Raw genomic sequence first — 14429 nt, forward strand, 5'->3', positions numbered from 1 at the left:
TCTAAAAAACTAATATGAAAATGAACAATTCAAGTGAATAGAAGATCTCATGAATAAAACACCTCAATTACTTCAAATAATGACTCCCTCAAATTGTAAAACCAATAAACAAGACCTCCAACACAGACCAAAATGTTATCGTCGACTATCAACACACAAAAACAATTCGTACAACACAATTCAAGGTCCAAACAAACAGTCCAATTTCATGAATAACCTGCCACCGTAACCTGTCTAAAGCAAGCATTCAAAGGAATCCAGGATCTGAGCTAGAGCTGATCTGCTGAAGTGTTTGATTTGGGTTTTGATGATGATTGACTGCATTTAAGCTTATTGAATGAATTCCTTTACTAATCGATTAAATGTGAATTGATATTGCAAGCAGAAAGAAAACATGATAAAAATAAGTCATTTTAAAGATGTAACCGACCCAAAAAAGAACACAATGCACTCGAAGAGGGCAGAAAGAAAAGAATCATAATCAAAAGGAAACAAACTATACCAAACGAATAAAAATGCATTCTTTATCAAATGCAATCAACAAGCAAGGAGTTTCCGTAAATTTTAATAGCTCAGGGGGAAAGAAGCTAGCATAGTAATTGGTCTACAAAACGAGACAAATGATGTGACCATAATTAGAGCATATTTAGTCCCCGAATTAGACTTGTTCCCATGCTTTTTAGTGCATATTTGGGTCATTTATTGTCTTTAGTTCTTTGTTTTGCATATTCTTTGAGGTTTTGTGTCCTTGGTAGGAAATGAGTGCATACCTTGCATTTTCATGGCAAAATGAGGCTAAATTGATTGAATTCAATGACCAAGCATCAAAGAGAGACAAGATTAGAAGGCCTTTGTACATACTATAGTAGATGGGCAATGATGAGAAAAGATCCTTGCATCCCCGAGGAAATCCTCAAGGATTTTATGAAGAAAAAGGAAGAAAAGAAGAAGGAATGAAACTGCCTGACAATCCGTGCGGATTGCCCTGAAGACGCATGTCCCTCACCACAATCCGAGCGTATTCCTCCACAAGACGTTCGGGCAAAAGCTCCATAAGACGCCCGTCTTCCCCTCTGGACGCCCGTCCAGGAACGCCCAAATACGCCCGTCCCGTGCTAAAGACGCCCGGATTCCCATACAGTTCCATTTCGTCTTCTACAAGCTTCAAGGAAGGATGCGCATCTTTTTCTAAGACTGGCGAAAAAGAGACCGGAGTCTCCCTAGAGACCGGTGATTCCTCAAGGACTAAATCGTCATTTAAGCCCTTAGTAAACCCTAATTTATGTATCTAATCCCCACTATAAATACCCCATTAGTCTAATTAGAAGAGCATGTTCTTCTTAGCAATCTTTAGTGTAGTTAATATCAATCAAATCTCTCTTTAATTTTGTAATCAACATTTAATCAAGTTTTAATACAAGTTTTATTTCCTTAATCTCTCTCTTGTTCATCCTTTATTTTGGGTAATTGAAGATTATTTGGGTTATTATTGGGAGATTGACAACCTTCCAATCAAGCATCAAGTACTTATTTTATTCTTTGCTTTATTATTGGAATCATTAGTAGGTATAATTCTCTTAATCCCTTTTTAATTATTGTTAATCACTTTCATTTATTCATCATGTTTTATTTTGTTGGTATGATTGAAAACCTTGCTAGCATGTTCAACTTGATAATGAGTGAGTAGTTTCCTTAGCTAGGGTTAATGGGTAATTAGGGGAAACCAACATGGGGAATGATTCATGCTTAAATTAATATGCTTTCATAGTTTATTTGCTTGCTTATTGTGATCTGAACTTATGCACATGTTATGTTTGATGAAATGCTAAGCTTATGAATCCTTGCATTTAAAACCATCACCTATCTTTTCAATGAGACTTGTAAGACATAAACCAACTCGAGTCTCATTAGACCATGCATATTGTTGAGTAGGGAAGATTAAGTCGGCTTGTAGGTGTTGTACAATCTAATCGATTCGGCTCCGGGACCCAAACTTTCCTAGGATTGTAAGATATAAACCAACTCGATCCATCACAACAATAATTGCTTGCTTATAACTTGAGAATATGTTTGTATGATCAATTCCCATGAATCCCCTATGACCCCATGACACCCTAGTGCCTTTTATCAATTGTTTACATCCCTTTTAATCCATCTTGCTTGTTTACTTTCATTGCTATTTAGTTTAGTGATCTTATACTTCAAACCTCAATTATGACACCCTTAGACACCACTAGTTGCAATAAAAATCTCATCTCAATTCCTGTCCCTTGGGATCCGACCTTTACTTGCCTCTTTACTAATTGTAGAGTTGTTTTTAAAGTTATAAATTGTGTTTTGGTCTAGGTGCTCCTAACGATAAGTACTGAAAACATTAACCCCACGAGGGATCACGACCAAAAATGGCGCCGTTGCCGGTGATGGTGTTAACTTGATTTAGATTTTTTTATATTGTTATTAGTTGCGTCTTTGTTTGCCTTGGGGAAGTAAAACTTTTCAAGGTTTGTTCTAACTATTTTCGAGTTGTTTGGTATTTTGCAAGATGGACCTTATAGATTGTTTTATAGAGGACCACTTAAGTGTACCTTTCTTCAAAGATCACATGCAAGCATTGGAAGCCTTGGAAGCAAGTGAGGCTAAAAATATTTATTGGGAATTGGAGGTAGATCTTTTTGAGGCCGCTCTAGCTAACAAAGAACTTAGTCATGCACAATCCGAATTAGTGCATAACATCCTTGTGGAAGCATGTCAACCTATAGAAGATGAGCAATCCATCCTAGAAGACATCTTACAAGCTCAAGAGCAAGAGGAATTCGTCATGGAATTCGAAGGTGATGAGATTGATGAGAATGAAGAACAAGTTGAATATGCCATGAGAATGGAATGTCTAATGGAGATGGAGCAAATTCTCAATGAACCTTCAAAGGAGGAAAGTGAGGTACAAACCCCTACTCTAAAACCCCTTCCCCCAAATTTGAAATATGCTTACCTTGATGAATCAAAGACCAAACCCGTGATTGTTAATGATAGACTTGATGAGAACCAATTGGGAAAATTGCTTGATGTGTTGAAACAACATGAAAAGGCTATAGGTTATAGTCTAGATGACCTTAAGGGGATAAGTCCCAACTTTTGCATGCATAGAATTCATCTAGAGGAGGACCATAGACCTATCATTCAACCTCAAAGAAGATTAAACCCCCACATGCAAGAAGTTGTCAAAGGAGAGGTTATGAAATTACTTGATGCGGGAATCATATATCCCATATCGGATTCTTTGTGGGTTAGCCCCGTTCAAGTGGTACCTAATAAAGGAGGTACCACGGTGGTGACAAACGAAAAGAATGAGCTAATACCCACAAGGAAGATCATCGGTTGGCGTATGTGTATTGACTATCGAAAATTGAATTCTGCAACAAGAAAGGATCATTTCCCCCTACCATTCATTGACCAAATGCTTGAGAGGTTAGCCGCCAACAAATTCTTTTGTTACCTTGACGGGTATTCTGGATTCTTCCAAATCCCTATACACCCGGATGACCAACATAAGACCACCTTCACATGCCCTTATGGTACTTTTGCATATAGGAGGATGCCTTTTGGTTTATGTAATGCCCCCGCCACTTTCCAAAGATGCATGATGAGTGTCTTCTCCGACTCATGTTTGCATAATCTTTCTCTTGTATTGCAAAAATGTGAAGATGTTAGTCTTGTTTTAAATTGGGAAAAGTGTCACTTCATGGTCAATGAAGGAATTGTTTTGGGTCATTTAATTTTGGAAAAGGGCATCGAGGTCGATGAAGCTAAGGTTGAGGTGATAGAGAAACTCCCACCTCCCGTGAATGTTAGAGGGGTGAGAAGTTTTCTCGGTCACGCGGGTTTTTATCGCCGTTTTATAAAAGATTTTTCAAAAATAGCGAAACCCCTCACTCAACTCTTGCTTAAAGATGCCCAATTCCATTTCACTGACGAGTGTGTTGAAGCCTTTAATAGAATCAAGGAAGCACTAATCTCGGCACCAATCATTCAACCTCCAAATTGGGAACTACTATTCGAGATTATGTGTGATGCTAGTAACTACGCCGTTGGAGCGGTTCTTGGCCAACGGGTAGGAAGGGCTCTTCATGCTATCTATTATATAATCAAGACTCTTGATCCCTCCCAAGTGAACTATGATACCACCGAGAAAGAGCTTCTTGCCATTGTCTATGCTTTGGAAAAATTCCGTTCCTACTTACTTGGATCCAAGGTGGTTGTCTTTTCGGATCACCGTGCTCTCCAACATCTCTTGATAAAGAAGGAGGCAAAACCAAGGAGAAACACCGATCAATGACACATTTACCGACGATATTTTGATGGCCATTCAAACACAACTTGAAAGGCACATCACCCCATGGTTTTCCGATTATGCCAACTATATTGTTGGAAGAGTACTCCCTCAAATTTGAACCACAACCAAAGAAAGAGGTTCCTATTCGAAGTAAAGAGGTACTTTTGGGATGACCCAAACCTCTACAAGGAGTGTAGTGATGGGATCTACCGGAGATGCATCCCTCAATGGGAAGTCCAAGGAATCTTGGAAGGGTGTCACTCATCAACCTACGGTGGGCACCATGGAGCGAGGAGGACCATTGCAAAAATTCTTAAATCGGGCTTCTATTGGCCTACAATGTTTCAAGACACAAGGGAATTCATCATTCATTGTGATGCTTGTCAAATAACGGGGAATATCTTGTGGAGGAACGAAATGCCACAAAGGGGCATTCTAGAGGTGGAGATCTTCGATGTTTGGGGGATCGACTACCAAGGACCGTTTGTGACATCCAATGGGAATAAGTATATCCTTGTGGCCATAGACTACATCTCAAAGTGGGTGGAGGCAATTGCCACTCCAAACGATGATGCAAAAACGGTCACCAAGCTCTTCAAGAAAATAATCTTCCCACGATTTGGAGTTCCTAGAGCAATCATAAGTGATGTAGGAACGCATTTTCATGAAAAGAAGCTCGCATCTCTTTTGACCAAATGATGTGACCATAATTGGCGCATATTTAACCCCCGAATTAGCCTTGTTTCCATGCTTTTTAGTGCTTATTTGGGTCATTTCTTATCTTTAGTTCTTTGTTTTGCATATTCTTTGAGATTTTGATCCCTTGGTAGGAAAGGAGTAAGAATCTTGCATTTTCATGGCAAAACGAGACTAAATTGATCAAATTCAAAGACTAAGCATCAAGGAGAGACAAGATTAGAAGGCCTTTGTACATATCATAGTAGAAGAGCAATGTCGACGAAAGATCCTTGAGTCCCCAAGGAAATCCCCAAGGAATTTATGAAGAAAAGGGAAGAAAAGAAGAAGTTACTATGCTGACTGACAATCCGAGCGGATTGCCAGCAATCCGCCCGTCCAGCCTCTGCACAATCCGAGCGTCCCGTGCCTGAATCCGCTCGGATTCCCCCTCAACAATCCGTCCGGATTCCCCAGAATCCGCTCGGATTCCACCGCCCAAATCCGGCCGTCCCGACCTTATTCCGCCCGGATTTCTTCTCAGCACGGGTTGTCTTCTTCAAGCTACGAAAAGAGAAGCCCTTCTCTCAGAAAATACCGGGTCCTCCTTGCTCAACTTAAAAAGTGTAATTACTAGTTCAAATTTTTAGTTAACCCTAATGCATCCTCCCTAATTTTCACTATAAATACCCCATTAGGCTAATTAGAGGAGCATGTTCTTCTTATCAATAATTAGTGTAGTCAATATCAATCAAATCTCTCTTTAATATTGTAATTAAGTATTAATCAAGTTTTAATCCAAGTTTTAGTTCTTTAATCTCTCTTTTGTTCATCCTTTATTTTGGGTAATTGAAGATTATTTGGGTTATTATTGGGAGATTGACAACCTCTCAATCTAGCATTCAAGTACTTCTATTATTCTTGCTTTATTATTTGAATCATTAGTAGGTATAATCTCTTAATCCCTTTTTAATTATTGTTAATTACTTTCATTTATTCATCATGTTTCATATTGTTAGTATGATTGACAACCTTGCTAGCATGATCAACATGATAATGAGTGAGTAGTCTCTTAGCTAGGGTTAATGGGTGATTAGGGGAAACCAACATGGGGAATGATTCATGCTTAAATTAATATGCTTTCATGTTTTATTTGCTTGCTTGTTTTGATCTCAACTCATGCACATGTTATATTTGATGAAATGCTAAGCCTATGAATCCTTGCATTTACTATCATCTCCTATCTTTTCAATGAGACTTGTAAGAGATAACCCAACTCGAGTCTCATTAGACCATGGATGTTGTTGAGTAGGGAAGATTAAGTCGACTTGTAGGTGTTGTACAATCTAATCGATTCGGCTCAGGGACCCAAACTTTCCTAGGATTGTAAGATATAACCCAACTCAATCCATCATAACAATAATTGCTTGCTTATAATTTGAGAACATGTTTGTATGATCATATCCCATGATTCCCCTATGACCCCATGACACCCTAGTGCCTTTAATCAATTGTTTACACCCCTTTTAATTCATCTTGCTTGTTTATTTTCATTGTTATTTTAGTTTAGTAACCTTCTACATCAACCCAATTTGTGACACCCCTTAGACACCACTAGTTACAATAGAAATCTCATTTCAACTCCCGTCCCTTGGGATCCGACCTTTACTTGCCTCTTTACTAATTGTAGAGTTGCTTGTTAAGCTATAAATTGTGTTTTGATTCGACCGTGACCAACGACCACATCTTAATTTGTGAACACTTAGCGGGATCGCATCAAAAATAGCGCCGTTGCCGGGGACGGTGTTTGTTTGACTTAGATTTCCTTTTTGTTATTAGTTGTGTCTTTCTTCGCCTTGAGGAAGTAAAAATCCTCAAGGTTTGTTCTAATCATTTTTTCGAGTTGTTTGATATTTTGCGAGATGGATTTGATAGACTGTTCTGTAGAGGACCACTTGAGTATCCCTTACTTCAAGGATTCCATGCAAGCACTAGAAGCCTTAGAAGCAAGTAAGGCTAAGAGCATGTATTGGGAGTTGGAGGTGGATCTCTTTGAGGCCGCTCTAGCTAACAAGGAACTTACTCATGCACAATTCGAGTTGGTGCATAATATTCTAGTAGAAGCATGTCAACCCATAGAGGATGAGCAATCCATCCTAGAGGATATTTTACAAACTCAAGAGTAAGAAGAACCCATCATGGGATTTGAATATGATGAGGTTGATGAAAGTGAAGTTGAGTATGCTATGAGAATGGAATGTCTAATGGAGATGGAGCAAATCCTCAATGAAACTCCAAAAGAAGAAAGTAAGGTACAAACTCCTACTTTTAAACCCCTTCCTCCAAATTTGAAATATGCTTACCTTGATGAATCAAAGACCAAACCCGTGATTGTTAATGAAAGACTTGATGATGACCAATTGGGAAAATTGCTTGATGTGTTGGAACAACATGAGAAGGCTATAGGTTATAGTCTAGATGACCTTAAGGGGATAAGTCCCGACTTTTGCATGCATAGAATTCATCTAGAGGACGACCATAGACCTACCATTCAACCCCAAAGAAGATTGAACCCCCACATGCAAGAAGTTGTCAAAGGAGAGGTCATGAAATTACTTGATGCGGGAATCATATATCCCATATCGGATTCTTTGTGGGTTAGCCCCGTTCAAGTGGTACCTAAGAAAGGAGGTACCACGGTAGTGACAAATGAAAAGAATGAATTAATACCCACAAGAATGATCACCGGGTGGCGTATGTGCATTGACTACCGGAAATTAAACTCCGCAACAAGGAAAGATCACTTCCCCTTACCATTCATTGACCAAATGCTTGAGAGGTTAGCCTCTAACAAATTCTTTTGCTACCTTGACGGGTATTCGGGATTCTTCCAAATCCCTATACACCCGGATGACCAACATAAGACCACCTTCACATGCCCTTATGGCACTTTTGCATATAGGAGGATGCCTTTTGAATTATGTAATGCCCCCGCCACTTTCCAAAGATGCATGATGAGTGTCTTCTCCGATTACTTAGAGACCATAATGGAAGTTTTTATGGATGATTTTAGTGTTTATGGAAAGGACTTTGACTCATGCTTGCATAATCTTTCTCTTGTATTGCAAAAATGTGAAGATGTTAGCCTTGTTTTAAATTGGGAAAAGTGTCATTTCATGGTCAATGAAGGAATTGTTTTGGGTCACTTGATTTCGGAAAAGGGCATCGAGGTCGATAAAGCTAAAGTTGAGGTGATAGAAAAACTCCCACCTCCCGTGAATGTTAGAGGGGTGAGAAGTTTTCTCGGTCACACGGGTTTTTATCGTCGTTTTATAAAAGATTTTTCGAAAATAGCAAAACCCCTCACTCAACTTTTGCTTAAAGATGCCCAATTCCAATTTACTGACGAGTGTGTTGAAGCTTTTAATAGAATCAAAGAAGCATTAATCTCGGCACCACTCATTCAACCCCCGAATTGGGAGTTACCCTTCGAGATTATGTGTGATGCTAGCAACTACGCCGTTGGAGCGGTTCTTGGCCAACGGGTAGGGAGAGCTCTTCATGCCATCTATTACATAAGCAAAACCCTCGACCCTTCTCAAGTGAATTATGATACAACCGAAAAGGAGCTTCTTGCCATTGTATATGCTTTGGATAAATTCCGTTCATACTTGCTTGGATCCAAGGTGATTGTATTTTCGGATCACCGTGCTCTTTGACATCTCTTGATAAAGAAGGAGGCAAAACCAAGATTGTTGAGATGGATTTTGCTTCTTCAAGAATTTGACTTGGAAATAAGAGACAAGAAAGGAGCCGAGAATGTAGTGGCGGATCACTTGTCAAGGATCCGGTTTCATGATGAGAATGGAGAAACCCCGATCAATGACTCATTTCCCGATGATATTTTGATGGCTATTCAAACACAACTTGAAAGGCACATCACCCCATGGTTTGCCGATTATGCCAATTATATTGTTGGAAAAGTGCTCCCTCCAAACTTGAACCACAACCAAAGGAAGAGATTCCTATTCGAAGTGAAGAGGTACTTTTGGGATGACCCAAACCTCTACAAGGAGTGTAGTGATGGGTTCTACCGGAGATGCATCCCTCAATGGGAAATCCAAGGAATCTTGGAAGGATGTCATTCATCACCCTACGGTGGGCACCATGGAGCAAGGAGAACCGTTGCAAAAATTCTCCAATCGGGCTTCTATTGGCCTACAATGTTTCAAGATACAAGAGAATTCATCATTCATTGCGATGCTTGTCAAAGAACGGGGAATATATCTTGGAGGAACGAAATGCCACAAAGGGGCATTCTAGAGGTAGAGATCTTCGATGTTTGGGGAATTGAATACCAAGGACCCTTTGTGACATCCAATGGGAATAAGTACATCCTTGTGGCCGTCGATTATGTCTCAAAGTGGGTGGAGGCAATTGCCACCCCAAATGATGATGCGAAAACGGTCACCAAGCTTTTCAAGAAGATAATTTTCCCAAGATTTGGAGTTCCTAGAGCAATCATTAGTGATGGAGGAACACATTTCCATGAGAAAAAGCTTGCATCCCTTTTGACCAAATATGGTGTTCAACATCGAACCGGCTTGGGATACCATCCTCAAACAAGCGGTCAAGTGGAAATTTCAAATAGAGAGATCAAGCAAATCCTTGAAAAAGTTGTGAACAAGACTCGGAAAGATTGGAGCACAAAGCTTGATGATGCTCTTTGGGCTTATAGGACGGCCTACAAGACTCCCATAGGAGCCTCCCCCTACAAGCTTGTATATGGAAAAGCATGTCATTTGCCAATTGAATTGGAGTACAAAGCTTATTGGGCAATCCGAGCACTCAATCTTGATCTCAAATTGAGCGGTCAAAGGAGGATGATTCAAATCCAAGAGTTGGAAGAATTCCGACTACAATCCTATGAGAATGCGAAGATTTACAAAGAAAGAACAAAATTGCTTCATGACAAAAGAATTCGACAAAAGGCCGTGCACAAGGGAGACAAAGTCCTTCTATTCAATTCCCGCTACCGACTCTTTCTGGGAAAGTTGAACTCTAGATGGATGGGTCCCTATGTGATAACCGAAGTTGGAAAATATGGAGATTTCGAACTCAAGGCGGAAGATGGAAGCAAATTCAAGGTAAATGGTCAAAGGTTGAAGCCCTACTATGAAGGAGCGTTTGTTGGAGAAGTCGAGGCTACCTACCTCGGGCCTCCTTCCCCTTGAAAGGACCATCTAAGGGAGAGTTTGGTGGAGTCCTCCCTAAACCACCATTTGTAAATATACTAACCCTCTAACTTGTATTTATTTATTGCATTTGTTTTAATAAGTAGCATAGACTCTTTTCATGAGCGTAAGTGAGGGAGGGTCACTAATGAGTTTTTGAATGAAGGAAGGGACAAATGCCCAAGTGTGGGGATGCATCTAAAACAGGAGAAGAAGTCAAAACTCGCAGCCAGAATCCGTGCGGATTCCAGAGAATCCGGCCGTCTTGTCAGAATCCGGGCGTATAGGGGAGAAACCGTACGTCCAGCTACGCTGAGAAATTGAAGATTTCTGGACTGAGGTCGAATCCGAGCGTCCTGTGAAGAATCCGTACGTCTTGAGGAATCCGGCCGGATCTGAAGAAAGACGCCCGTCTTTTCACCTATACATTTCAAGGAAAATCTCTGTACTAGAATCCGCCCGTCTTCTCAAAAAGACGCCCGTCCGACCTTGAAAGAATCCGAGCGTCTTATGCTCGGGACGCCCGTCTTGTGGCATCAAAATTTTGGGATTTTCCTCTGTGGCAAAATCCGAGCGGATTGTGAAGAATCCGCCCGTCCCGTGAAGCAAGAATCCGAGCGTCTTCACCTTGAATCCGCTCGTCTTCTCACTGCGTCTTGACCCGACTTCTTCCTAATTAAAATACCCCCCCACCACACATACTTTGACACATCACTATTCCTTCCACTTACCCTATAAAACCCACCTCCTTATGACTCCCATACATATCCAAATCACTCTCTTTACCCTCAAAATTAAAAATCCCCAATTTCCTAGGGTTTCCAATTCTCAATCAACAAGGAACATCCTTAACAATCTTCAAATCAGAAGAACCCAACAAATGAAGCAAGAATGGCACCAAGGAGATCCTCCTTTAGAAGTGCAAGAAGACCAAGGATGGTGGGAAGTTCCTCTACCTCACATCTCAACACCATTAGAAGGGAACATGTGGAGATTGTAGATCTCACAAGGCTCGATGATTTCTCGAATGTAGAATTCCTTGATGATGTGCAGCGATTGGTCTTCCACCGACTCTTAAGTAAGAATATTCTTCCCACCAAACTTCTTTGTCATGCTACCTTAAGAAAGCTTGGGATTTTTCATCAAGTAGAAGCACTCTTTGAGGTTTTTGGTCTTTCAACTCTCTTTCGCATGTATGAACCAACCTATCGGTCCCTTGTGCTAGAATTCTTAAGCTTTTTGAAGATTACAACCGTAAACAAAGTGATATGCATAGAGTTTAGGTTGGAAAATGTTTCTAGGATGATGACCCTTGTCGAGTTTGCCAATGTGTTCGGACTTGATGTTTCGCCTACCCGAACATCAAAGCCCAAAAAGTATAATGTTGCACCATTGTGGAGGGCCATGACGGGCCGGGATTTCATTCTTACCAAGGAATGCCTTGCTTTTCACATCCAAAACCCGATCTTGAGGCTTACATATCGATTTCTTTCGGGTACTCTCTTCGCCCGCCGAGATCCGGCCATCGTCAACCAATTTGACCTTGTATTTATGAAATCATACCTTAACATTCAAGGGAGAGATAGGTATCACTTCAATGCACCTCTAGTTTTGCTAGAGAAGTGGGCAAGGTTTAGAAATGGGGATGATGATGGAATGAAGCACATAGTGAATGGTGGACTCATAACTAGACTTGCAAAGCACTTTAACCCAAGGTTCAATGAGAACAATGAATACACTCCACTTACGGGGAGCACGAGAATTAATGAAGACCTCCTTGTCGTCCAACACCATTGGATAACCCTTGAGGGGGTCGATAAGAGGATAAAGTGGTTGACAAAAGGTAGCGATCCTATCTATCTCCCAATAACCGATCTACCACGGATCTCCCCAAGAAGAGGAAGCTTGTCCCCAATGCCCTCCTACCTCATCCCAAGTCAAACAAGGCAAACTCCACCACCACAAAATCCACCACCACAACAACAAGAACAACAAACTCAAAATGAGAAGATAAAAGTGCCTCCTTACCCCTTTCCCTACCAACCATATAACCATCCAAATCCCTTCATCCTCCCCCGTGACGACTTTGTCACGGGAATTTTGCAACACTTACACTACCGTCAATATGAGACCTCCGTGGACACTTATTATGCTCTTTACCCCCAATACCTTGAGATGGCTCAAAAAGGACGGATTAGTGAGGAAGGAGCTTTCCCCTCATGGGCTCAAATGGAATTACTCTTTCCCAACTCGGAGAAGGCCAATGAAGGGGCGAACGGTCGCAAAGGGGAGGAGAGTGGCGATTCTTGTGGAGGTGATACGGTGAAGCTTGAGAGTGAAGATGAATTCATGGATCCAAGTTTAAGTGATGCTTCAAAGGATATTTGGGATAGCGATATAGAGGGAGATGATGCGGATGCCTAGGAGACTACTTCATCACTAGGTGGAGCAAGCATGAGCGGCCACCTAAGTTCAAGTGAAGTTCTCTCATCTCTCCTCTTTATCTTTCTTTTTCATGAAAAGAAGTTTTTGTCTATATCTCTTTGTATTTTATTTCATTTTGATCATTGTTGGCTTAGTCCTAGCAACATCAAAGGACTTACACCTCGGTACCATTGAGGTGTTCTTATTTTATTGTTCCCATTTGTAAAATCCAAAATGACAAACTAGTTTCATGCATAGCATAGTGTATGCATGAACTATACCCATCCTTGGACATTAGCAATAGTGTCTCACTCGGTTTGGGGAAGTTAATGCATACGCAACGGGAGGTAATCTAAATTATCCTCTCCGTCATAACAAAAACCATGCATCATGTAGTGTAGCTTAGTATAGAATTGCATTTAGTATAGAAATCATGCATCATCTTTGCATAATTTCCATCATTTTGGCCATTGAGGACAATGCCCATATTAGTGTGGGGATGGGAATTCTAACATTTAACTCTTACTCAAAAACCCATAAAAATTGAAAAATTTCAAAAATCATAAAAATTGAAAAAATTGAAAACCCAAAAACAAGTTCATTTCCTTTGTATATATTGTCTTGTATATATTGTGTTTGTTTTATCCTTGTTCACATTGATTGACTACGCCACATCCGAGACATGAGGATATTGAAGACCGCATGGTATGATCTTTCCAATCTCCTTTTTCCTCTTTATGTTAATGACTATGTGGCTTTATTTTGATTGATGCGGTATAACAATGTGAATTTAGGACTTGCATTTAGTTTATATGGCATATTAGTTGGTAGAATCATATGCATTAGGATGTTTATATGCTAGTTGCATCATGGCATGTAGTTGCATGATAGAAAAATTTTGCGAAACCGTCTATTTGGGAAGTTTGACAAGTGTATATAGGCCGTAGTAGATGCCTTTTCTTCTTAAGACTTTGCTTGTTAGAATACTTGTAAAACACCCTAGGATGTGTCATGCTAGTATCCTTTGACCCATGGATTAAGGCCTAGTCAAGAGTACCTTGTGGTGTGATAACTCCTTGGCTACCGTTTATTCCAAGGTGACCATTGAAACCATGAACCCATACATCCATCATCCATGTTCTACCACATTTTTGTCAACAAAAGGGAATGGGCACAAAAAGAAATCAATTTGAGTTCAATGAAATGAAAAGTGAAAGAAAGTTTGCTAAAATGCATCAAATGAAAAGAGGAGCAAAAATAGAACTCCTAAGCTTCAAATACAAGGCACCCTCGTTACTAATTGGGGTGACTTTGAAAATGTTCAAAAAGAAATGCAAAAAGGTTGTCAAGTATCGAAATGCCAAAAATCAAAAAGAAATGGCAAAGAAAGTGTTCTCAAATGTCAAATGCCACAAGAAATTGGGGGGAAAAACAAAAGCGAACTCCCAAAAGTGAAACTCAAATATCTATTGATCCCTTTATCCATCATATCCATTTTTGTGCATGGTAGAGAGGGGACGACCCATCTTCTTGTCTTGGCAAGAGAGGGAATTCCGCGATCCTCCAGTGTTTCTAACACCATAGGGAGTCTACTCTTGACAAAAGCATTTAACGATTGAGGACAAAGGTACCCTAGCTTGACACAACTTGGAGGTGATTTATTGGTATCCTTCTAGGCTTAGTAGTTTGAACAAATTGCATCTATGAAGGATTGTGTACCCTTGAATTGCTTCCCTTGTAGATAATTTCCGCCACTTGATGAGGGA

The 14429-nt window shown here is 40.3% G+C and overlaps 1 pseudogene; it reads left to right on the forward strand.

Annotated features, from left to right (window-relative positions):
• The window catches only part of LOC141607775 (uncharacterized), a 152135-nt pseudogene that overhangs the window by 113435 nt on the left and 24271 nt on the right, over window positions 1-14429 (forward strand).

Source organism: Silene latifolia, chromosome 10 (genome assembly GCF_048544455.1).
Source record: "Silene latifolia isolate original U9 population chromosome 10, ASM4854445v1, whole genome shotgun sequence".
Classification (NCBI taxonomy): Eukaryota; Viridiplantae; Streptophyta; class Magnoliopsida; order Caryophyllales; family Caryophyllaceae; genus Silene; species Silene latifolia.